The 24,617-nt window shown below is 43.1% G+C and overlaps 1 pseudogene; it reads right to left on the bottom strand.

Moving 5' to 3' along the window:
• Positions 1 to 398: 398 nt before the first annotated feature.
• Positions 399 to 1,648, bottom strand: LOC123139626 (BTB/POZ and MATH domain-containing protein 1-like; annotated as a pseudogene).
• Between the last annotated feature and the right edge of the window lie 22,969 nt (positions 1,649 to 24,617).

A 24,617-nucleotide genomic window follows, 5' to 3' on the forward strand; every position in this document is an offset into this window, starting at 1 on the left:
AATCCATGATAAATTGGCAAGCGTAGCATTACTGACGGAATAATGTGAAACTAGTTGCATCTCATAGAAAGATAAGGTGAAATCATGTAGCGCAAGAACTAAGTGATAATAACATAAGCCAACAAGGTAAAGAAACATCCAATGCAAAACCGACGCAATATTTGATGACAAAGACCTGAAGCCATGACATTCAGAAACCATGGAAGATTATTGATGCTAAAACAAGCGAAATATCTGATGACAATAAAACCTGAACCCATGATCGAGTTACCGTTGCCAAAAAATCTGAGCACGCTATGCCCACTGATTACAAATGCACTTCCCGGTTAGTTTGCAGATGCAGCAATGTACCGAGTCTAAGACAGCTAGCTCATTACCACTCGACATCGATCACTCAGCTAATGCTCCAAGGACCTGGCCATGAGCTCAGCCATAAGAGACGGGCAGCTCGCGCTCAGATGTTGTAAGCCGACACTGGCCAAGGCGGCCCTTAGATTTGTCGGGGCGGCAAGAAAATCGAAGCACACTTTCTTCAGCCCCTCACAGTGGTGCTGCTTAGCCAGCATAAGGATAGTCGCCACCGTGCTGACGTCAATATACCCGCACAGCTTCTCTCCACATATCAGCTTCAGCCGCCCCATGTCAAACCTGTCAGCCGCGACGAGCATATGCTGGTATGTGGCGTCTTCCTCTTCCTTGCGCATGATCTTAGGCAACGATCCTGTGTACGCGAAACAGAGCAGCGCCTTGAACACCTCCACATTCATGTCTTCCACACGCATGATGCCTCCTTCGTCGGCCTTGCCCTCCTTCATTGGTCCGAAGAGCTCAGCTGCGAAGACTGCCGAGCGGGCCGCGAGCACACACCGGTGCGCCGCGACGGTCTCGCCATCGACCTCGAACATCACATCGGCGCCTTTCTCGGTCTCAAGGATCTTGCCAAGGTCCCCCCGCATGGGGGCACAGAGACGTAAGCCTCACCATGGACGACGACGATATCACACCGGACGGTGAACGAGTCGTTCTTTAGGTTTTTGGACTTGCTTTTGCTCCGGCTCGCCAACGACGATATCCTCCCTTCTGATGAAGGTGGAGTACCGGTTGAAGAAGCAACACCCCCTAGAGTACGTGACCACCGCACATACCTCAGCCGCGCGACTTGCTTTTGCTCTGGCTCCCCGGCGAGGCAGAAGCTGTGCTTGGCCTTCACCGCCGCCTTAACATCCTCGGCGAGGATAAGGGAGAGTGATGCATAATCCGCGACCACCGAGGTTATGCCGTTGGGGTAGTAGTCGATCCGCCAGCGGTGGCCGCCGAGTTGGAAGGGCCGGGAACTGATCTTCTGTCTGGTGGGAACATTGGTGCAGGAGTAGTCGTGGATGGTGAGGAGGTGGTGCCTGCTCCTGCTGGCCGTGTCGGCCACGATGGCGGACCTCAAGGACTTCCCACCGGCTCCGGACGACGCCACTGCCGACCTATTCCGCGGAATCGGGCGCTCGCAGCTCTCATAGGGGGGTGGGGTGCCGCCCTTGCTGCTACGGCCGACGAGGGTTTTGCGTGGCGGTGGAAGAGGAGGAAGAGGATCGGAGGAAGAAGATGGAGCAGATAGCTCATGCTGTCCATGACGAATTTTGCCGATAGGGTTCATCGGCGTGTCTAGATCTTCTTTTTCATGGTAATACGTGTCTCATTCATATCATAAAAGGTTAAAGTACAAGTCACGTAAGGACCGACGTGACAAAACTGAAAAGATAGCAGAACATCTCTGAGCTTGACACCAACGCCCATCACCTGCCTCCGGCACCACGACAACAGCCACCGAAGAAAAGAATGATGAATCACCTCCTCACCCGAGCTCGACGCGGCTCCATCGCTGATATATAGCTTTGCGGACCTCCAAGATGGCTGACCAAATGTGAAGCCCTTACCATTAAACGAATCAGACCGGGGCAACACAATTTCCGATAGGGTCCATCGGCGCGTCTAGATCTGCTGCACGTGTGTTGCATGTCTATGATGAAAACTACTCCGTAACATATATCCTCAGGAGTGTGGGCGTTTGGAAAAGTCGATCGTGCTTATCCATGAGTTAGTTAGATAACCCAAACGTGTTTTTAGGCGGTCACAACCGTTCGTCACAAAACTTTGACTATAATTATCATGTATTGTACACTGTAAACGCGTCTCTGATATGTCATTAGAGCCATGTTTTAAATCAGTGCCTCCAAACATGGTGTCTTCTTTGTTAGTTTCTTACATGGTGATTGCAGTAGAAAAATTACGATGAAAAAAAAATAGAAACTTCATAAACATGTAACATTACGTGGAATAGGTGAATAACAGGTTTTCATCGTGTAAACGTCGTAAATTACAGTAAGATGACGTATTTCTCTACTATTGCAATGGAACTGAAACATCGTGCAAGGTCCTATTTCTGTATTGAACCAGTCACTAGCCGTGCATTGTTTCACCTACTCATCGGTGAGCAAAACTTGTTGGCAGAGACACTAAATGTCAATCGAGAATCACGTTTAGTTTGTCCATCTATTACTGTTCGTAGTCTTTCTTTGGTGTTTTGGCGAGCAAAACACTCGAAGCTCCATGCGGAAGTAGGACAGGTTGCTGATTTGTCGAGTAGTATAAGACCACCATCTAAGTGCCTGCGACAAGCATCTTCCTTTTGTCTCCAAATTTTCCGTGGCAACAGGGACTAGACGGCATCGCCTTCCGCGGTGAAGTAATTGCGGTTCCTGAGAACCAGCAACTATTACCTTTTTTGATCATGTGTGGCAGTGGGTATCGTAATTCAGTGTGCCATTTTTCGAAGAGGACGCAATAGAGAGAGGGGGTGGGGTTCCATCATCACTGTAAGATTGAGCGACATGGGACTTCACAGTACAGAAAATAGAGGCGCATATGGCGGCCTCTCAGCTTGTTGTTCAAGGAAGCCATGCATACGGTCTCCTCGAGATCAAGTGGAAGATGCATGCATGCACTCTTGCATGCATACTAGTGGTTGGGACCGCCATTGCACGCGGCTTGAGAGGAAGCTATGCGCACCTCACCATCATGTTAAATTTTAAAAAATATATTCTTGCATCACGTGGACATCACAGCCATCTTAAAAGAAAAAAAACCTAAAAAAACTTTTCTTGAAAAAATGTCTTCCTACCATTAAAAAAACTCTAAAAGGAATTTTCTCACCGTGACCAACCAGCATGCGCCACATGGCGTAGCTCGTTGGCCACCATTCCAGCGCCTCTTAATGGGTTTAATTGGTTTTTCTATGGATCTACCCCAGTTTTGGATATGACTGGACGGTTCCTACCTAGTAGAGGTCCCAAAGGCATGAAACATTCAGGCCATTTTGGCACAGTAATATTGTTGGCCATTGAAAACGCGTGAGGAAGCGCAGGATGCATGCTGCTGTAGGGGAGATTGAATGAACGCATGTAAAACATTATGAGTACTATAAAACATGGGAGCAGTATAATGCTTCGACCATATGTGCTTACAAAATCTCAATGACTCAAACCATGAAAGTTCTTAGGTGCATGAGCGTCTTGGCAATCCTTGTGTTGCTATAGCGTAGGAAACATTTTTGCGTGAACACCCTCAAGATTTGTGGCAGGGATGAACTAGGGAGCATCGTCTTCCAGTAGTATATATATTTCATGTCAACCTTGTATGTCCAACCTTGGGTACAATGTTTACATCAAACTACAACCAAACAAGTGCACTAATAGTTTGGTAGTGTCAGACTGCGTTCTTGAAGGAGAATAAGATAGTGGAGGCAACCAAGATGAAGAGAAGCTTATGGAATTGTGAATATCCAGAAGTTGCTGGTGAGAAGGAATTGATCCGGGTCTCTGAAGGGGGTTATCGATGGTATTTTGGGAACCCGAAGTGCCAACGCTCTAGCACCCACTCAACTCCCAATGGCCGGCGTCCCCCTCGGAAGGCCATCACTCTCATCAATGAGTCAGATAACTATGTTGCATGCCACCTTGAACCTTACCCCTACGTGTTTTTAGGTGCCATTCCAGCGGCCCAAACAAATGCAGCTACTGGTGCAGGTCCAAGAACTGGCATCACTAGACTGATGTGCATATGTCATGTGGACATGCAGAATTGGGTCCCGCGCATCCTGCTTTCTGCCTTCTCAAAACCTTCCTATGACCTGGTACCATCTGCCACTATGTATTTACCATACGGAAACCTTGTCTTTGGCGAGAAATAAGCACCATCGGTCGACTACAAATCATATTTAAGTAAAGTCCAAAAACTATAAGACTCTTGTATTGTGGTTTGTTGCCATGGAAGCATAGCAAATGCAGTTCAAAACAGGCCGCTCTTGACAGTGTACATGGCTACATCGTTAACAGGACCATATTCCACATCCAATTGAACTTTTGTGGCATACACTATTCGAACAACTTCAGGGGAACAATCATACAACTGAATTGCAAATAAATAACATTTTATTGAAAACACATAGAAGTTCAGATTCAGTAGATACTATTTCTGATCACCGGAACCTACTCATCATCTATATTGCGCATGGATGGAATTATGGATACGCAACACAACAGTAAGAAGAAATCATGAAAAATTAGAACATAAATATACCTCTAGATCCAAGAACCTACAGCGCTTGCTTCCATGTTCTGCAACTTGTTCGACCACCCATGCAGGTCTTTTTCCTTGACAAGCATGTGAAATATATAGATGATAAACAAAATGCAGAAATGTTCATATTTGGGCGTTTGATTCATCCAAAGAAATGAAAAACTAGCTAGCAAGCAGTACGAACAGCCTTACCTTCGCCTTCACAGCTTTATCGAGCGCCCCGCTGGGATCCATCATGTGGATTCGAATTCTCAAGGAACCAATGAAGCCCCATGTACTTCAAGAAGTAAAGAACAAGAGAGAATGGGGAAATGAGATGAAAAATTAAGGGACATTTTCTGATGAGACAGGGGATGTGTGAGGATCGGTGATAAGTGATACGTCTCAAATGTATCTATTATTTTATGTTATTCCATTCTATTATAGTATCAATTTTGGATGTTTTATATGACTTTTTGTGTTATTTTATATCATTTTCTGGGACTAAACTATTAACCCAGTGCCAAGTGTCAGTTGTTGTTCTCCGCTTGTTTTTGGTTTTCTAGGAAATCAGTATCAAGCGGAGTCCAAACGCTATGAATCTTTTTGAAGATATTTTATGGACAAGATAGACCTTAGAAGCTCCGGGGGAGACCAGACGAGAGCGAGGAGACGCCAAGGCAATAGGGCGCGCCCTGATGCCTTGTGGGCCCCACGTGGCTCGGTCTGACCTAATTCCACCTGTATAATTTCTCTAAAATCGGGGAACCAACGGAGAGGCACCCCACACTTTTTCCACCGCCGCAAGTTTCTGTTCTTTCGCGATCCCATTCAGAGGCCTTTTCCGGTACTCTACTGGAGGGGGAATCGATCACAGAGGGCTTCTACATCATCCTTACTACCTCCCGATGATGCCTGAGTTGTTCAACACAGACCTACGGGTCCATATCTAGTAGCTAGATGGATTATTTTCTCTTTGATCTTCAACACAATGTTCTCCTTGATGTTCTTGGAGTTCTATTCGATCTACTCTTATTTTTCGATGTGCTTGTTGGGATCCGATGAATTATGGGTTTATGATCAGATTGTTCATTAATATTAATTGTTTTTTCTCTGAATTCTTTTATGCATAATTCTTATAGCTTTGTATTTCTCTCTGATCTATCCATTTGGTTTGGCCAACTAGATTGATTTATCTTGTAATGAGAAAGGTGCTTTGTGGTGGGTTCAATCTTGCGGTGCTCAATCCCAGTGGTAGAAAGGGACATGACATGTATTTGTATTGTTTCCATTAAGGATAAAAAGATGGGGTTTATTCCTATTGCTTGGGTTTACTTTGTCTACATCATGTCATCTTGCTTAAGGTGTTACTCTGTTTTTATTAACTTAATACCCAAGATGTATGCTGGATAGCGATCGATCGGTGGAGTAATAGTAGTAGATGGAGGAAGGAGTCGGTCTACTTGTCTCGCACGTGATGCATATATATATATATAGTCATAACTATGCACTTTTCTAGCAATTGTCCAACAGTAATTTGTTCATCAACATGTTAAGCCTCTAGTAAAAACTATGGCCCCAGGCCTACTTTTATCATATATAAAACACAAAAATACTGCTTTGAAGCCGCCAAAGGGATTGACAACCCCCTTGTTCGTGTTGGGTGCAAGTATTTGCTTTTGTGTGTGCGGGTGCTACTAACGAGGTTTTATGTGGTTCTCCTACTGGATTGATAACCTTGGTTCTTAACTGAGGTAAATATGTATCTCTACTATACTACATCATCCTCTCCTCTTCGAGGAAATCACAACGCAACTCATAAGTAGCAGGAATAATTTCTGGCACCGTTGTTGGGGAGACATCCCCAAAACCTATCAAGTACCTTTGCATAAACTATCATCTACTTGATGTTACTTCCATTTGCCTTTTATTTGACATTTCCCTCTCATTTTCATTCCCCAATTCTAAAACAATTTGTACAAAAAACACAAAAATGTTTTTGTTTGCTTGCTTGCTTTGTCACTATGTCTTAAGAATACACCAAGTTGTGTGACGTTTCCAACATTAATAATAGTGATTTTATTAGTACCCCAGTTGCTCCTCCCGTCATTAGTGCGGAGTCATGTGATATTAATGCTGCTTTGCTAAATCTTGTTATAAAATAACAATTTTCTGGTAGTCATAATGAAATGCTGCATCCCATCTAAATACTTTCATTGAGTTGTGTGATATGCAAAAGAAAAAAAAAAGATGTGGATAATGATATTGTCAAGTTGAAATTATTCCCGTTCTCATTACGAGACTGTGCTAACACTTGGTTTTCATCCTTACCTAGAAATAGTATCGATTCTATAGATCGCCACCGGCTTGAACATTCTTCACCTGCGTCAGTTCGATCCCGCTGTGACTACTCGTGGGAGGATATGATGGACACCCGCATCATCCCGAATAATCCACACGTCGCCACATATGGATTCCAGCAAGCACCACAAGGAAGATCCACATCGAACACCGAATTACATAGGATCTTTCTGCTCTTGGCGCCACTCAACTTGGTGATCTCTTTTGTATGATTGTATCGTTGGGAATCTGTGTCTTGATCCTGGGTTTGGTTTACTTTTAGGTGAGTCATTTGGGTGGTCTGAACTTGGTGATCTCTTTTGTATGACTGTATAGTTGGGAATCTGTGTATTGATCCTAGGTTTGGTTTACTTTTAAGTGAGTCATTTGGGTGGTTTGTCGTACTGTTGGGATTTAAGTGTGTGTCCTATAGCTAGTTCTGAAGTACAGTAGTACTATTGTGTGCAATCACTGGACAACACACTCGCTTGTTGTACTGGTGTCAAATCACATGTAAGAGCATCTACACACATACATAACAAATATTGTTAAACGTTGCCTTGTGTATCACGCATAGGTAGGCGTAGGTAGTTAGAGATAGACTTTTCTTAACAATAATGTACTTATTTATATTTCTATCTCTTCTCCTGTATCCCTACTGTATCTCTCTAGTTGTTATCAAACAACCAGCGCATCTGTAATGCCATGAGACTTCTCTTGCCCCCTATCAATACAATATAAATGCGGCTCTCCCTGTATGGAGAGTTGAGATGTTTCGATACATTATCTCACATGGTATCAGAGCTACCCTCTTCCCCTTCGTCTAGTTATCCCCTTCCATCTCCAAACTCGACCATGTCGACATCCACCTCGGTAGTCTCCACCGGCCTCAACAACAATGTCTCCGAACCCCTCACGCGACCCAACTATGTTCTCTGGCGTGCTCAAGCTCGCTCCCAGATCATGTGGGCCGACCTCTTTGGGTACGTCGATAAAACCCTAGAACCACCACCCAAAACAATCACCAGCAAGAATGCGGAGGGCAAATATCAGGTGGCTGTGAACCATGCTTATGCGCCTTGGCTCATCCAAGATCAACAGATATTTTGTCTATCTTCTTCGCAATCTCTCCAAAGAAGTCATAGTTCAAGTCGCATCTCTTGAAACCTCCCATGCCATCTGGTCCGCCCTCGCCAACATGTTCTCTGCCCAATACTGCTCTCGCTGCAGTCACATCCGCATCGCCCTCACCACCGCGCAGAAGGGAACCCAGTCAGTTGTTGCATACTTCGGCTATATGCGGGGTCTTGCCGATGAGATCACAGCGGCAGGGAAACCCATAGATGAGGAAGGGCTCCTTTCCCACATCACATCCGGGCTTGACATGGAATACCAGCCCATCATTAGCGCCGTGGACGTGCATCCTGAGTCGACCACGGCCGACGAGCTCTCCGGCATGGTATCCACCTTCGACCAAAGAGTCGAGATGTTCCACGGCACAGGCGATCAAGCCTTCAAATCTTTGGCCAATGCCGCTTCTCGCGGTCGGGGCGGCCCCTCCAAAGGCTACCGTGGTGGTGGCGGCGGCCCTCATCGCGAAGGACATGACGGCAGCAGTGGTGGTGGCGACTATGGCGGTGGTGGCAGCGTCCACTACTCCAACCCCCACGGTGGTGGCAGCGGCGGCCACTACGGTGATGGCGGTGGCTATCGCGGCCACTACTCCAACTCCGATGGCAGCGGAGGACACAACTACAAAAACAACGTCGGTCGCCCCTTCTACAACAACAACAACAGGGGAGGCCAGAACAACTACAACAACAATTTTAGAGGGTATGATGAATATGAAGGAAAATGTCAGATTTGCAAGAAAACTAATCATATTGCAAAGGAATGCAAGTGGCGCTATGCAGATGATAACTCACAGAGTAAGAAAGTTGCCGCAGCAGCCAACGAGTCATATGGAGTAGATACCAACTGGTATGCTGATTCTGGTTCCTCCATTCACATCACCATGAGCTCGAGAAGGTCACCATGCATGAAAAATATCATGGTCATGATCAAGTTCATAATGCCGATGGTACAGGTATGAAGATAAGCAATATTGGTCATTCATTTATTCGTTCCCCACAAAGAGATATTGTTGGGGAACGTGGTAATTTCAAAAATTAACCTACGATCACGCAAGATCTATCTAGGTGATGCATAGCAACGAGAGGGGAGAGTGTGTTCACGTACCCTCGTAGACCGAAAGCGGAAGCGTTATGACCACGCAGTTGATGTAGTTGTACGTCTTCACGATCCAACTGAACCTAGCACCAAAAATATGGCACCTCCACGACCTGCACACGCTCAGCTTGGTGACGTCCCATGAACTCTAGATCCAGCTGAGGCCGAGGGAGAGTTTCGTCAGCACGACGTTGTGGTGACGGTGATGATGAAGTTACCGGCACAGGGCTTCGCCTAAGCACTACGAAGATATGACTGAGGTGGAAATCTGTGGAGGGGGGCACCGCACACGGCTAAACCAATTGTCAACTTGTGTGTTCTAGGCTGCCCCCATGTCCTCGTATATTAAGGATCAAGGGGGGAGGTGATAACCCACAAGTATAGGGGATCGCAACAGTTTTCGAGGGTAGAGTATTCAACCCAAATTTGTTGATTCGACACAAGGGGAGCCAAATAATATTCTCAAGTATTAGCAGCTGAGTTTTCAATTCAACCACACCTGGAAACTTAGTATCTGCAGCAAGGTGTTTAGTAGCAAAGGAATATAATAGTGGTGGTAACGGTAAAAAAAGTAAAGACAGCAAAAGTAATGTTTTTGGTATTTTGTAGTGATTGTAACAGTAACAACGGAAAAGTAAATGAGCGAGAACCAGTATATGGAAAACTCGTAAGCACCGGATCAATGATGAATAATTATGCCGGATGTGGTTCATCATGTAACAGTCATAACATAGGGTGACACAGAACTAGCTCCAGTTCATCAATGTAATGTAGGCATGTATTCCGAATATAGTCATACATGCTTATGGAAAAGAACTTGCATGACATCTTTTGTCCTACCCTCCCGTGGCAGCGGGGTCCTATTGGAAACTAAGGGATATTAAGGCCTCCTTTTAATAGAAAACTGGAACAAAGCATTAGCACATAGTGAATACATGAACTCCTCAAACTATGGTCATCACCGGGAGTGGTTCCGATTATTGTCACTTCAGGGTTGCCGGATCATAACACATAGTAGGTGACTATAGACTTTCGAGATAGGATCAAGAACTCACATATATTCATGAAAACATAATAGGTTCAGATCTGAAGTCATGGCACTCGGGCCCTTGTGACAAGCATTAAGCATAGCAAAGTCATAGCAACATCAATCTCAGAACATAGTGGATACTAGGGATCAAACCCTAACAAAACTAACTCGATTACATGATAAATCTCATCCAACCCATCACCGTCCAGCAAGCCTACGATGGAATTACTCACGCACGGCGGTGAGCATCATGAAATTGGTGATGGAGGATGGTTGATGATGACGACAATGACGAATCCCCCTCTCCGGAGCCCCGAACGAACTCCAGATTAGCCCTCCCGAGAGAGATTAGGGCTTGGCGGCGGCTCCGTATCGTAAAACGCGATGATTTCTTCTCTCTGATTTTTGTCTCCCCGAAAGCCAATATATGGAGTTGGAGTTGGCGTCGGAGGGCCACCAGGGGGCCCACGAGGTAGGGGGCGCGCCCAGGGGGCGCCCCCACCCTCGTGGACAGGGTGTGGGCCCCCTGGTCTTCATATTTTGTGAGGATTTTCTACTATTTATCCTAAGATATTCCGTGGAGTTTCAGGACGTTCCGAGAACTTCTATTTTCTGCACAAAAACAACACCATGGCAATTCTGCTGAAAACAACATCATTCCGGGTTAGTTCCATTCAAATCATACAAGTTACAGTCCAAAACAAGGGCAAAAGTGTTTGGAAAAGTAGATACGACAGAGACGTATCAACTCCCCCAAGCTTAAACCCTTGCTTGTCCTCAAGCAATTCAGTTGACAAACTGAAAGAGAAAAAGAAAACCTTTTACAAACTTTGTTTGCTCTTGTTTTTGTAAACATGAAAAGCCAGCATTCATGTTTCAGCAAATATTAGGAACTAACCATACTAACAATAACATAAAGGTCTCACAATTACTCATATAAATAGCATAATCAGCTAGCGAGCTATAGTAACAAAACTCGGATGAAAACACTTTCTCAAAATAATCATAACATGATATAACGGAATGGTATCTCGCTAGCCCTTTCTGAGACCGCAAAACATAAATGCAAAGCACCTTCAAAGATCAAGGACTGACTAAACATTGAAATTCATGGTAAAAGAGATCCAGTAAAGTCATACCCGAAATAAACCAATAATAATGAATGCAAACAACAGTGCGCTCTCCAGCGGGTGCTTTTTGATAAGAAGGGCGATGACTCAACATAAAAGTAAATAGATAGGCCCATCGCAGAGGGAAGCAGGGATTTGTAGAGGTGCCAGAGCTCAGTTTTAAAATAGAGATTGAAGAACATTTTGAGTGGCATACTTTTGTTGTCAACGCAGCAACTATGAGATGACGATATCTTCCATGCTAAACAAATTATAGGCGGTTCCCAAACAGAATGGTAAAGTTTATACTCCCCTTCCTCCACAAGCACCAATCCTTGGCTTGCTCGAAACAACGAGTGCCTCCAACATTCAACGGGTCCCAAGGGGAGTTCTGTTTGCAATTATTTTGATTTAGTTTGCATAAAGCATGGTACTGGGCATCCCGGCGACCAGCCATTTTTCTCGTGAATGAGGAGCGGAGTCCACTCCTCTTGAGAATAACCGCCTAACATGGAAGATAAGGGCAGCCCTAGTTGAAACATGAGCTGCTCGAGTATACAAAACAGAATTTCATTTGACGGTTTGGAGTTTGGCACATACAAATTTACTTGGAACGACAGGTAAATACCGCATATAGGAAGGTATAGTGGACTCATATGGAACAACTTTGGGGTTTTAAAGAGTTTGGATGCACAAGCAGTATTCCCGCTTAGTACAGGTGAAGGCTATCAAAAGACTGGGAAGCGACCAACTGGGAGAGCGACAACAGTCGTAAACATGCATCAAAATTAATTTACACCGAATACAAGCATGAGTAGGATATAATCCACCATGAACATAAATATCATGAAGGCTATGTTGATTTGATTCAACTACATGCGTGAACATGCGCCAAGTCTAGTCACTCAATTCATTTAAAGGAGGATACCATCCCATCATACCACATCATAATCATTCTAATAGCATGTTGGCATGCAAGGTAAACCATTATAACTCATAACTAATCAAGCATGGCACAAGCAACTATAATCTCTAAATGTCATTGCAAATATGCTTACTTCATAATAGCTAACCCAGGAACGATGAATCATCATATTTACAAAAACAAGAGAGGTTGAGTTCATACCATCTTTTCTCATCCCAATAAGTCCATCATATATCATCATTATTGCCTTTCACTTGCACGACCGAACGATGTGAATAATAATAAGAGTGCACGTGCATTGGACTAAGCTGGAATTTGCAAGCATTCAATAACTAGGAGAAGACAAGTAATATGGGCTCTAAGTTAAATAATCAATCATGCATATAAGAGCCACTAAGCATTTTCAATATAGTCTTCTCGACCCCCCCCTCCCAAAAAAAGGAAAACTGTTTACACGGGAAAGCTCCCAACAAGCAAAAGAAGAACGGGAAATGTTTTTGGGTTTTCCGTTTTAATTACTACAGCAAGGAAATAAACTACTACTATTTTTTTTGTTTTTCTTAAAGTTTATTAAACACACAAGAAGAAAGCAGGAAAAAAAAGAAAATAAACTAGCATGGATATTACAGTGAAAGAGTATGAACACCGACATCTAGCAATGAGTGCGTGTGAACATGAATGTATTGTCGGTGGGAAATACGTACTCCCCCAAGCTTAGGTTTTTAGCCTAAGTTGGTCTATTGCCAGGGATGGCCGAGCGGATACCCGTAAATGAAGCTGGGGTCATACTGCGACGTAGCGGCTATTGCCTTCTGAGCAGCAGTGTAGCGTCTAGCTGCCTCCGCTCTCCTCTCCTATTCATCTGCCTCCTCTTTGGTAATAACATATCTTCCTTTTGTCTGAAAATCAAAGAAGGCAGGAGCAGGAAGAGCAATATGGACTACATGACGTTTGTTAAAGATTACTCGATACTGGAGAGGTGGCTCTGTCCTCTCAACAAACCGGTGAGAAACCATAGAATCAAAATCTAAATAAGAAGGGGGTAACTCCATTTCACCCTCACGAATGTCTATCTCAAGAAAATTAGCTAAGTGGGTTGCATAAATTCCTCCAAAGAAATCCCCGTTATGTTTATTCTGATGCAACCTAGGAGCTACGATGGCTCCCATATGATAAGATTGGTCTCCTAACACAGCACTTCTGAGAATGCTGAGATCAGGAGCACAAAAGTGACATACTTCATCCTTAGCATTAATGCATCTACCTATAAAGAGAGCAAAATAATGTATAGCAGGAAAATGAATGCTCCCTAAAGTGGCTTGTGTTATGTCTCTAGATTCCCCCACAGTTATTTTAGCAAGAAATTCTCTATAATTAGATTTAGGGGGATCCCTGACATTACCCCATGACGGAAGCTTGCAAGCAGAAGTGAAATCCTCTAAGTCCATGGTATAAGATTTGTCATAAAGGTCAAACATGACTGAAGGAGAATTACGCGAAGATGAAAACTCAAACCTCCTCACAAATGAACTTGTGAGATCATGATACTGGGGGCATTTGTCAGCTTCAAAGTCCTCAAGACCGGCTTTGCACAAATATGCGCTAAATTATTCTTTGATTCCAACTTGATTCATAAAATTTTCCGAAGGCCATTCACAGGGCCTAACCGGAGCATCTCTTGGTGGTTCCTCGTCAACATCACGTATTGCAAGCATGGGACCTTGTTTCCTTGAAGAGCCAGCTTGGAACATCCTCCTAAACATATTGTTTCCTCTGAAAGATTTCTGAATTTTTTAGTAACTTCAAATAAAAGCGAACGAACTTCAATAAAATTGATAGCGTCAACTCCTACAAGTGCCTAGAGCCTATATAAAGCATTGGAACTACTTGGAACCATATAAATTTGACATGCAAGCTCAAGAACATGGTCACCTATGCAACACAAATTTGCAATGAATAAAGCACTAGAACAAAAACTAATTGGACCAAAGGAGGAGTCACATACCAAGGAACAATCTCCCCAAGCAGTTTTGCGAGAGGTGCTTTGAGCAAGGAGATCGAAAATCACAGCAACGGGGCTGGAACTGGTGCTTGAGTTGGTTTTTCGTGTTTGTGTGAGACAGAGGAAGAAGATGGGTGCAGGAATAAGTGGAGTAGGGCCACCATGGGCCCACGAGGCAGGGGGGCACGCCTAGGGGGGTAGGGCGCGCCCTCCACCCTCGTGGCCAGGTGGCAGCTGCCCCCGCGGTGATTTTTGCATGGTAAATTCTTAAATATTCCCGAAAAAATCATATTAAATTGGCATGGAATTCTGAGGACTTTTTTTTGGGAATTTTTTTATACTACACGGATAAGTCAGGAGACAGACAGAAAAGTACTATTTTACTTTATTTCTACTAAATAATAGAAAATATGAAGAGGGTACAGAAGGTTGTGCTTCTAGTTTCATCCATCTCATGATCATCAAAATGAATCCACTAACAAGGTTGATCAAGTCTTGTTAACGAGCTCATTCCGATTAACACGGAACCGGAGAAATTCCGAATATCACTAAGTTACCTCAACAGGGATATGAAAATCCCCAACGATAAGTATAACATACTTTTTCTTGACAGTAGGGAGAGGAAATATAAAACCTCCAAATGTAATCGATGGGAGTTTTCCAATAGAGTTGATACTGTGAACCTGAGGTTGTTTCCTTGGAAAGTGTACTGTGTGCTCATTGCCATTAACATGAAAAGTGACATTGCTTTTGTTGCAATCAACAACAGCCCCTGCAGTATTAAGGAATGGTCTTCCAAGAATAATAGACATACTATCATCCTCAGGAATATCAAGAATAACAAAGTCCGTTAAAATAGTAACGTTCGCAACCATAACAGGCACATCCTCACAAATACCGACATGTATAGCAGTTGATTTATCAGCCATTTGCAAAGATATTTCAGTAGGTGTCAACTAATTCAAGTCAAGTCTACGATATAAAGAGAGAGGCATAACACTAACACCGGCTCCAAGACCACATAAAGCAATTTTGACATAATTTCTCTTAATGGAGCATGGTATAGTAGGTACTCTGGGATCTCCAAGTTTCTTTGGTATCCCACCCTTAAAAGTATAATTAGCAAGCATGGTGGAAATTTCAGCTTCAGGTATCTTTCTTTTATTAGTAATAATATCCTTCATATACTTAGAATAAGGACTTGTTTTGAGCACATCAGTTAATCGCATACGCAAAAAGATAGGTCTTATCATTTCGGCAAAGCGCTCAAAATCCTCATCATCCTTTTTCTTGGATGGTTTCGGGGGAAAAGGCATGGGTTTTTGAACCCATGGTTCCCTTTCTTTACCATGTTTCCTAGCAACGAAGTCTCTTTTATCATAGCGTTGATTCCTTGATTGTGGGTTATCAAGATCAACAGCAGGTTCAACTTCTACATCATTATCATTACTAGGTTGAGCATCAACATGAACATTATCATTAACAGTATCACTGGGTTCACGTTCATCACCTGATTGTGTTTCAGCATCAGAAATAGAAGTATCATTTGGATTCTCGGGTGGCTCAGTGATAGGTTCACTAGAAGTTTGCAAAGTCCTATCATTTTTCTTTTTCTTCCTTTTAGAAGAACTAGGCACATCAATATCATTTCTCTGAAATCTTGCTCGATTCTCTTAGGGTGGCTTTCAGGATACAAAGGTTCCTGAGTCATTCTACCGGTTCTAGTAGCCACTCTAACAGCATAATCATTTTTCTTACTATTCATTTTATCAAGCACTTCTTTTTGAGCTTTAAGTACTTGTTCTACTTGAGTGGTAACCATAGAAGCATGTTTGCTAAAAAGTTTAAGTTCACCTCTAATATCAGCCATATAATCACCCAAGCGTTTAATCATAAAGGCATCTTGTTTTAGTTGTCTACCAAAATAAGCATTAAAGTAATCTTGCTTAAACATAATGTTATCAAATTCATCCAAGCACTGACTAGCAATTTTAGTAGGAGGGACTTCAGCTTTATCATATCTATAGAGAGAATTTACCTTTACTACCTGTGTCGGGATATCGGGAGGCTCTTCAGTAAATAAGTAATTGAGATCATATAGTTCTTCAACAGGCGGTAAATTAAGACCGTGTATTTCTTCAAGAGGAGGTAAATTCTTAACATCTTCAGTTTTAATACCTTTCTCTTTCATAGATTTCTTTGCCTCTTGCATATCTTCAGGACTGAGAAATAGAACACCTCTCTTCTTCGGAGTTGGTTTAGGAATAGGCTCAATAATTGGCTCAGGAGCTGGCTCGGGACGTGCCCAATTATTTTCATTTGTCAACATATTGTTCAATAGAATTTCCGCTTCATCCGGTGTTCTTTCCCTGAAAAGAGAACCAGCACAACTATCCAGGTAATCTCTGGAAGCATCGGTTAGTCCATTATAAAAGATATCAAGTATTTCAGGTTTCTTAAGAGGATGATCAGGCAAAGCATTAAGTAACTTGAGAAGCCTCCCCCAAGCTTGTGGGAGACTCTCTTCTTCAGTTTGCACAAAGTTATATATTTCCCTCAAGGCTACTTGTTTCTTATGAGCAGGGAAATATTTAGCAGAGAAGTAATAAATCATATCCTGGGGACTTTGCACACAACCAGGATCAAGAGAATTAAACCATATCTTAGCATCACCCTTTAATGAGAACGGAAATATTTTGAGTAAACAAAGATAGCGCGACCTCTCATTATTAGTAAACAGGGCAGCTATATCATTCAACTTAGTAAGATGTGCCACAACAGTTTCAGATTCATAGCCATAGAGAGGATCGGATTCAACCAAAGTAATTATATCTGGATCAACAGAAAAATCATAATAATCCTTATCAGGAACACAAATAGGTGAAGTAGCAAAAGCAGGGTCAGGTCTCATTCTATCTCTAAGAGATTCTTTACTCCATTTAACTAGCAACCTCTTAAGTTCATATCTATCTTAGCAAGCAAAAATAGCGGCAGAAGATTCTGCATCAAAAAGATAACCTTCAGGAATAGGAGGCATATTTTCATCATCACTCTCATCATTGTATTCAGGTGTAATAATTTCTCTTTCTCTAGACCTAGCAATTTGCTCATCAAGAAATTCACCAAGGGGCACAGTAGTATCAAGCATAGAAGTGGTTTCATCACAAGTATCATGCATAGTAGAAGTGGCATCATCAATAACATGCGACATATCAGAATTCATAGCAGTACCAGGTTTAGGTGTCGCAAGCTTACTCATAACAGAAGGAGAATCTAGTACGGAGCTAGATGGCAGTTCCTTACCTCCCCTCGTAGTTGAGGGTAAAATCTTGGTCTTAGCGTCTTTCAAGTTCTTCATAGTGTCCAGCAGATATAAATCCCAAGTGACTCAAAGAATAGAGCTATGCTCCCCGACAACGGCGCCAGAAAAAGGTCTTGATAACCCACAAGTATAGGGGATCGCAACAGTTTTCTAGGGTAGAGTATTCAACCCAAACTTGTTGATTCAACACAAGGGGAGCCAAAGAATATTCTCAAGTATTAGCAGCTGAGTTGTCAATTCAACCACACCTGGAAACTTAGTATCTGCAGCAAGGTGTTTAGTATCAAAGGAATATAATAGTGGTGGTAACGGTAACAAAAGTAAAGACAACAAAAGTAATGTTTTTGGTATTTTGTAGTGATTGTAACAGTAACAACAGAAAAGTAAATGAGCGAGAACCAGTATATGGAAAACTCGTAGGCACCGGATCAATGATGGATAATTATGCAGGATGTGGTTCATCATGTAACAGTCATAACATAGGGTGACACAGAACTAGCTCCAGTTCATCAATGTAATGTAGGCATGTATTCCGAATATAGTCATACGTGCTTATGGAAAAGAACTTGCATGACATCTTTTGTCCTACCCTCCCGTGGCAGCGGGGTCCTCTTGGAAACTAAGGGATATTAAGGCCTCCTTTTAATAGAGAACCGGAACAAAGCATTAGCACATAGTGAATACATGAACTCCTCAAACTATGGTCATCACCGGGAGTGGTTCTGATTATTGTCACTTCGGGGTTGTCGGATCATAAAACATAGTAGGTGACTATAGACTTGCAAGATAGGATCAAGAACTCACATATATTCATGAAAAAATAATAGGTTCAGATCTGAAGTCATGGCACTCGGGCCCTAGTGACAAGCATTAAGCATAGCAAAGTCATAGCAACATCAATCTCAGAACATAGTGGATACTAGGGATCAAACCCTAACAAAACTAACTCGATTACATGATAAATCTCATCCAACCCATCACCGTCCAGCAAGCATACGATGGAATTACTCACGCACGGCGGTGAGCATCATGAAATTAGTGATGGAGGATGGTTGATGATGACGACAGCGACGAATCCCCCTCTCCGGAGCCCCGAACGGACTCCACATTAGCCCTCCCAAGAGAGATTAGGGCTTGGCGTCGACTCCGTATCGTAAAACGCGATGATTTCTTCTCTCTGATTTTTTTATCCCCGAAAGCCAATATATGGAGTTGGAGTCGGAGGGCCACCAGGGGGCCCACGAGGTAGGGGGCACGCCCAGGGGGGGGGGCGCCCCCACCCTCGTGGACAGGGTGTGGGCCCCCTGGTCTTCATCTTTTGCGAGGATTTTTTATTATTTATCCTAAGATATTCCGTGGAGTTTCAGGACGTTCCGAGAACTTCTATTTTCTGCACAAAAACAACACCATGGTAATTCTGCTGAAAACAGTGTCAGTCCGGGTTAGTTCCATTCAAATCATAAAAGTTAGAGTCCAAAACAAAGGCAAAAGTGTTTGGAAAAGTAGATACAACAGAGACGTATCAGGAGGCCGGCCAACTCCTTTAGGCGGTAGGATTCCACCAAGAGGGGAAGATGGGGAAGGAAGGAGAGGCAGATGGGAAAGGAAAGGGGGGCGCCGCCCCCCCTTTCCTTGTCCTATTCGAACTCAAGGGGAGGAGGCGCGCGGCCTGCCCTGGCCGCCCCTCTCTCTCTCCACTAAGGCCCATCGAGGCCCATTAGTTCCCCTAGGGGTTCCGATAACCCTCCGGCACTCCTATTTTATCTGAAAATTCTCTGGAACACTTCTGATGTTCGAATATAGTCGTCTAATATATCAATCTTTATGTCTCGACCATTTCGAGACTCCTCGTCATGTCCGTGATATGTTGGGGAACGTAGTAATTTCAAAATTTTCCTACGCACACGCAAGATCATGGTGATGGCATAGCAACAAGAGGGGAGAGTGTTTTCCACGTACCCTCGTAGACCGTAAGCGGAAGCGTTATCACAACGCGGTTGATGTAGTCGTACGTCTTCACGACTCGATGATCCAAGCACCGAACGTACGGCACCTCCGTGTTCAGCACACGTTCAGCTCGATGACGTTCTTCGGGCTCCAATCCAGCAAAGCGTCGGGGATGAGTTCCGTCAGCACGACGGTGTGGTGACGATGATGATGTTCTACCGGCGCAGGGCTTTGCCTAAACTCCGCGACGATATGACCGAGGTGGAATATGGTGTAGGGGGGCACCGCACACGGCTAAGGAACGATCCGTAGATCAACTTGCGTGTCCTAGGGTGCCCCCCTGCCCCCGTATATAAAGGAGCAAGGGGGGAGGACGGCCGGCCCCTTGGGGCGCGCCAAGGAGGAGGAATCCTCCTCCTAGTAGGAGTAGGATTCCTCCTTTCCTACTCCTACTAGGAGGGGGAAGGAAGGGGGAGAGGGGGAAAGGAAAGGGGGGCGCCGCCCCCCCTCCTAGTCCAATTCAGACCAGAGGGAGAGGGGGCGCGTGGCCCACCCTGGCCGCCCCTCTCTCTTCCCACCAAGGCCCATGTGGCCCATTAACTCTCCCGAGGGGGTTCCGGTAACCCTCCGGCACTCCGGTTTTCTCCGAAATCACCCGGAACACTTCCGGTGTCCGAATATAGTTGTCCAATATATCCATCTTTATGTCTCGACCATTTCGAGACTCCTCGTCATGTCCGTGAACACATCCGGGACTCTGAACAAACTTCGGTACATCAAAACTTATAAACTCATAATAAAACTGTCATCGTAACGTTAAGCGTGCGGACCCTACGGGTTCGAGAACTATGTAGACATGACCTAGAACTATTCTTGGTCAATAACCAATAGTGGAACCTGGATGTTCATATTGGTTCCTACATATTCTACGAAGATCTTTATCGGTCAAACCGCATAACAACATACGTTGTTCCCTTTGTCATCGGTATGTTACTTGCCCGAGATTCGATCGTCGGTATCCAATACCTAGTTCAATCTCATTACCGGCAAGTCTCTTTACTCATTCCGTAATACATCATTTCATAACTAACTCATTACTTACAATGCTTGCAAGGCTTAAGTGATGAGTATTACCGAGAGGGCCCAGAGATACCTCTCTGACAATCGGAGTGACAAAACCTAATCTCGAATTACGCCAACTCAACATGTACCTTTGGAGACACCTGTAGAGCACCTTTATAATCACCCAGTTACATTGTGACGTTTGGTAGCACACAAAGTGTTCCTCCGGTAAACGGGAGTTGCACAATCTCATAGTTGTAGGAACTTTGTATAAGTCATGAAGAAAGCAATAGCAACATACTAAATGATCAAGTGCTAAGCTAACGTAATGGGTCAAGTCAATCACAACATTCTCCTAATGATGTGATCCCATTAATCAAATGACAACTCTTTTGTCCATGGATAGGAAACTTAACCATCTTTGATTCACGAGCTAGTCAAGTAGAGGCATACTAGTGACACTACGTTTGTCTATGTATTCACACATGTATCATGTTTCCGATTAATACAATTCTAGCATGAATAATAAACATTTATCATGATATGAGGAAATAAATAATAACTTTATTATTGCCTCTAGGGCATATTTCCTTCAGTCTCCCACTTGCACTAGAGTCAATAATCTAGATTACATAGTAATGATTCTAACACCCATGGAGTCTTGGTGCTGATCATGTTTTGCTCGTGAGAGAGGCTTAGTCAATGGGTCTGCAACCTTCAGATCCGTATGTATTTTGCAAATATTCTATGTCCACAATGCTCTGCATGGAGCTACTCTAGCTAATTGCTCCCACTTTCAATATGTATCCAGATTGAGACTTAGAGTCATCTGGATTGGTGTAAAAGCTTGCATCGTTGTAACTTTTTACGACTGACTCTTTTATCACCTCCATAATCGAGAAACATCTCCTTAGTCCTCACTAAGGATATTCTTGACCGCTATTCTAGTGATCTACTTTTAGATCAAAATTGTATTTCTTTGCCAAACTCAGAGCAAGGTATACACTAGGTCTAGTACACAGCATAGCATACTTTATAGAACCTATGACTAAGGCATAGGGAATGACTGTTCATTCTTTTCTATTTTCTGCCATGGTCGGGTTTTGAGTCTTACTCAACTTCACACCTTGCAACACAGGCAAGAACTCTTTCTTTGACTGCTCCATTTTGAAATACTTCAAAATCTTGTCAAGGTATGTACTCATTGAAAAATCTTATCAAGCGTCTTGATCTATCTCTATAGATCTTGATGCTCAATGTGTAAGCAGCTTCACCAAGGTCTTTCTTTGAAAAACTCCTTTCAAACACTCCTTTATGATTTCCAGAAAAATTCTACATTATTTCCGATCAACAATATGTCATTCACATATACTTATCAGAAATGCTGTAGTGCTCCCATTCAGTTTCTTGTAAATAGAGGCTTCACCGCAAGTCTGTATTAAAACTATATGCTTTGATCAACTTATCAAAGCGTATATTCCAACTCCGAGATGCTTGCACCAGTCCATTGATGGATCGCTGGAGCTTGCACATTTTGTTAGCACCTTCCGGATCGACAAAACCTTCTGGTTGCACCATATACAACTCTTCTACAGAAATCCATTCAGAAATGCGGTTTTGACATCCATCTGCCAAATTTCATAATCATAAAATGCGGCAATCGCTAACATGATTCGGACAGACTTAAGCATCGCTACGGGTGAGAAAGTGTCATCGTAGTCAACCCCTTGAACTTGTCGAAAACCTTACACAACAAGTCTATCTTTATAGATAGTAACACTATCAGCGTCCGTCTTCCTCTTGAAGATCCATTTAATCTCAATGTCTCGCCGATCATTCGGCAAGTCAATCAAAGTCCATACTTTGTTTTCATACATGGATCTTATCTCAGATCTCATGGCCTCAAGCCATTTTGCGGAATCTGGGCTCACCATCGCTTCTTCATAGTTCGTAGGTTCGTCATGGTCTAGTAACATAACTTCCAGAACAGGATTACCGTACCACTCTGGTGCGGATCTTACTCTGGAAGACCTACAAGGTTCTGTAGTAACTTAATCTGAAGTTTCATGATCATCATCATTAACTTCCTCACTAATTGGTGTAGTAGTCACAGGAACAGATTTCTGTGATGAACTACTTTCTAATAAGGGAGCAGGTATAGTTACCTCATCAAGTTCTACTTTCCTCCCACTCACTTCTTTCGAGAGAAACTCCTTCTCTAGAAAGGATCCATTCTTAGCAACGAATGTTTTGCCTTTGGATTTGTGATAGAAGGAGTACCCAACAGTTTCCTTTGGGTATTCTATGAAGACACACTTCTCCGATTTGGGTTCGAGCTTATCAGGCTGAAACTTTTTCATATAAGCATCGCAACTCCAAACTTTAAGAAACGACAGCTTAGGTTTACTGCTAAACCATAGTTCATATGGTGTCGTCTCAACAGATTTAGATGGTGCCCTTTTAAACGTGAAGGCAGCTGTCTCTAATGCACAACCCCAAAACGATAGTGGTAAAACCGATAAGAGACATCATAGATCGCACCATATCCAATAAAGTGCAGTTACGACGTTCGGACACACCATAACATTGTGGTTTTCTAGGTGGCGTGAGCTGTGAAACTATTCCACGTTGTTTTAATTGAAGACCAAACTCGTAACTCAAATATTCGTCTCCGCGATCAGATCGTAGGAACTTTATTTTCTTGTTACGATGATTTTTCCACTTCACTCTGAAATTCTTTAAACCTTTCAATTATTTCAGACTTATGTTTCATCAAGTAGATATACTCATATCTGCTCAATTCATCTTGTGAAGGTCAGAAAATAACGATACCCGCCACGAGCATCAACACTCATTGGACCGCATACATCGGTATGTATTGTTTCCAATAAGTCAGTAGCTCGTTCCATTGTTCCAGAGAACGGAGTTTTAGTCATCTTGCCCAAAAGGCATGGTTTGCAAGCATCAAATGATTCATAACCAAGTGATTCCCAAAATCCATCTTTATGGAGTTTCTTCATGCGCTTTACACCAATATGACCTAAACGGCAGTGCCACAAATAAGTTGCACTATCATTATTAACTTTACGTCTTTTGGTTTCAATATTATGAATATGTGTATCACACGATCGAGATCCAACAAACCATTTTCATTGGGTGTATGACCATAGAAGGTTTTATTCATGTAAACAGAACAATAATTATTCTCTAACTTACATGAATAACTATATTGCAATAAACATGATCAAATCATATTCATGCTCAACGCAAACGCCAAATAACATTTATTTAGGTTCAACACTAATCCCGAAAGTATAGGGGGTGTGCGATGATGATCATATCAATCTTGGAACTACTTCCAACATTCATCGTCACCTCACCCTCAACTAGTTTCTGTTTATTCTGCAACTCCCGTTTCGAGTTACTACTCTTAGCACCTGAACTAGTATCAAATACCAAGGGGTTGCTATAAACACTAGTAAAGTACACATCAATAGCATGTATATCAAATATACCTATGTTCACTTTGCCATCCTTCTTATCCGCCAAATACTTGGGGTAGTTCCACTTCCAGTGACCAGTCCCTTTGTAGTAGAATCACTTAGTCTTAGGCTTAGGTCCAGACTTGGGCTTCTTCACTTGAGCAGCAACTTGCTTGCTGTTCTTCTTGAAGTCCCCCTTCTTCTCTTTGCCTTTTTTCTTGAAACTAGTGATCTTGTCCACCATCAACACTTTGATGTTTTTCTTTGATTTCTACCTTCGCCGATTTTTTCATCGCGAAGAGCTTGGGAATTGTTTTCGTCATCCCTTGCATACTATAGTTCATCACTAAGTTCTAGTAACTTAGTGATGGTGACTAGAGAATTCTGTCAATCACTATCTTATCTGGAAGATTAACTCCCACTTGATTCAAGCGATTGAAGTACCCAGACAATGTGAGCACATGCTCACTAGTTGAGCGATTCTCCTCCATCTTTTAGCCATGGAACTTGTTGGAGACTTCATATCTCTCAACTCGGGTATTTGCTTGAAATATTAACTTC

This window comes from Triticum aestivum, chromosome 6B (assembly GCF_018294505.1).
Source record: "Triticum aestivum cultivar Chinese Spring chromosome 6B, IWGSC CS RefSeq v2.1, whole genome shotgun sequence".
NCBI classification, from domain to species: Eukaryota; Viridiplantae; Streptophyta; class Magnoliopsida; order Poales; family Poaceae; genus Triticum; species Triticum aestivum.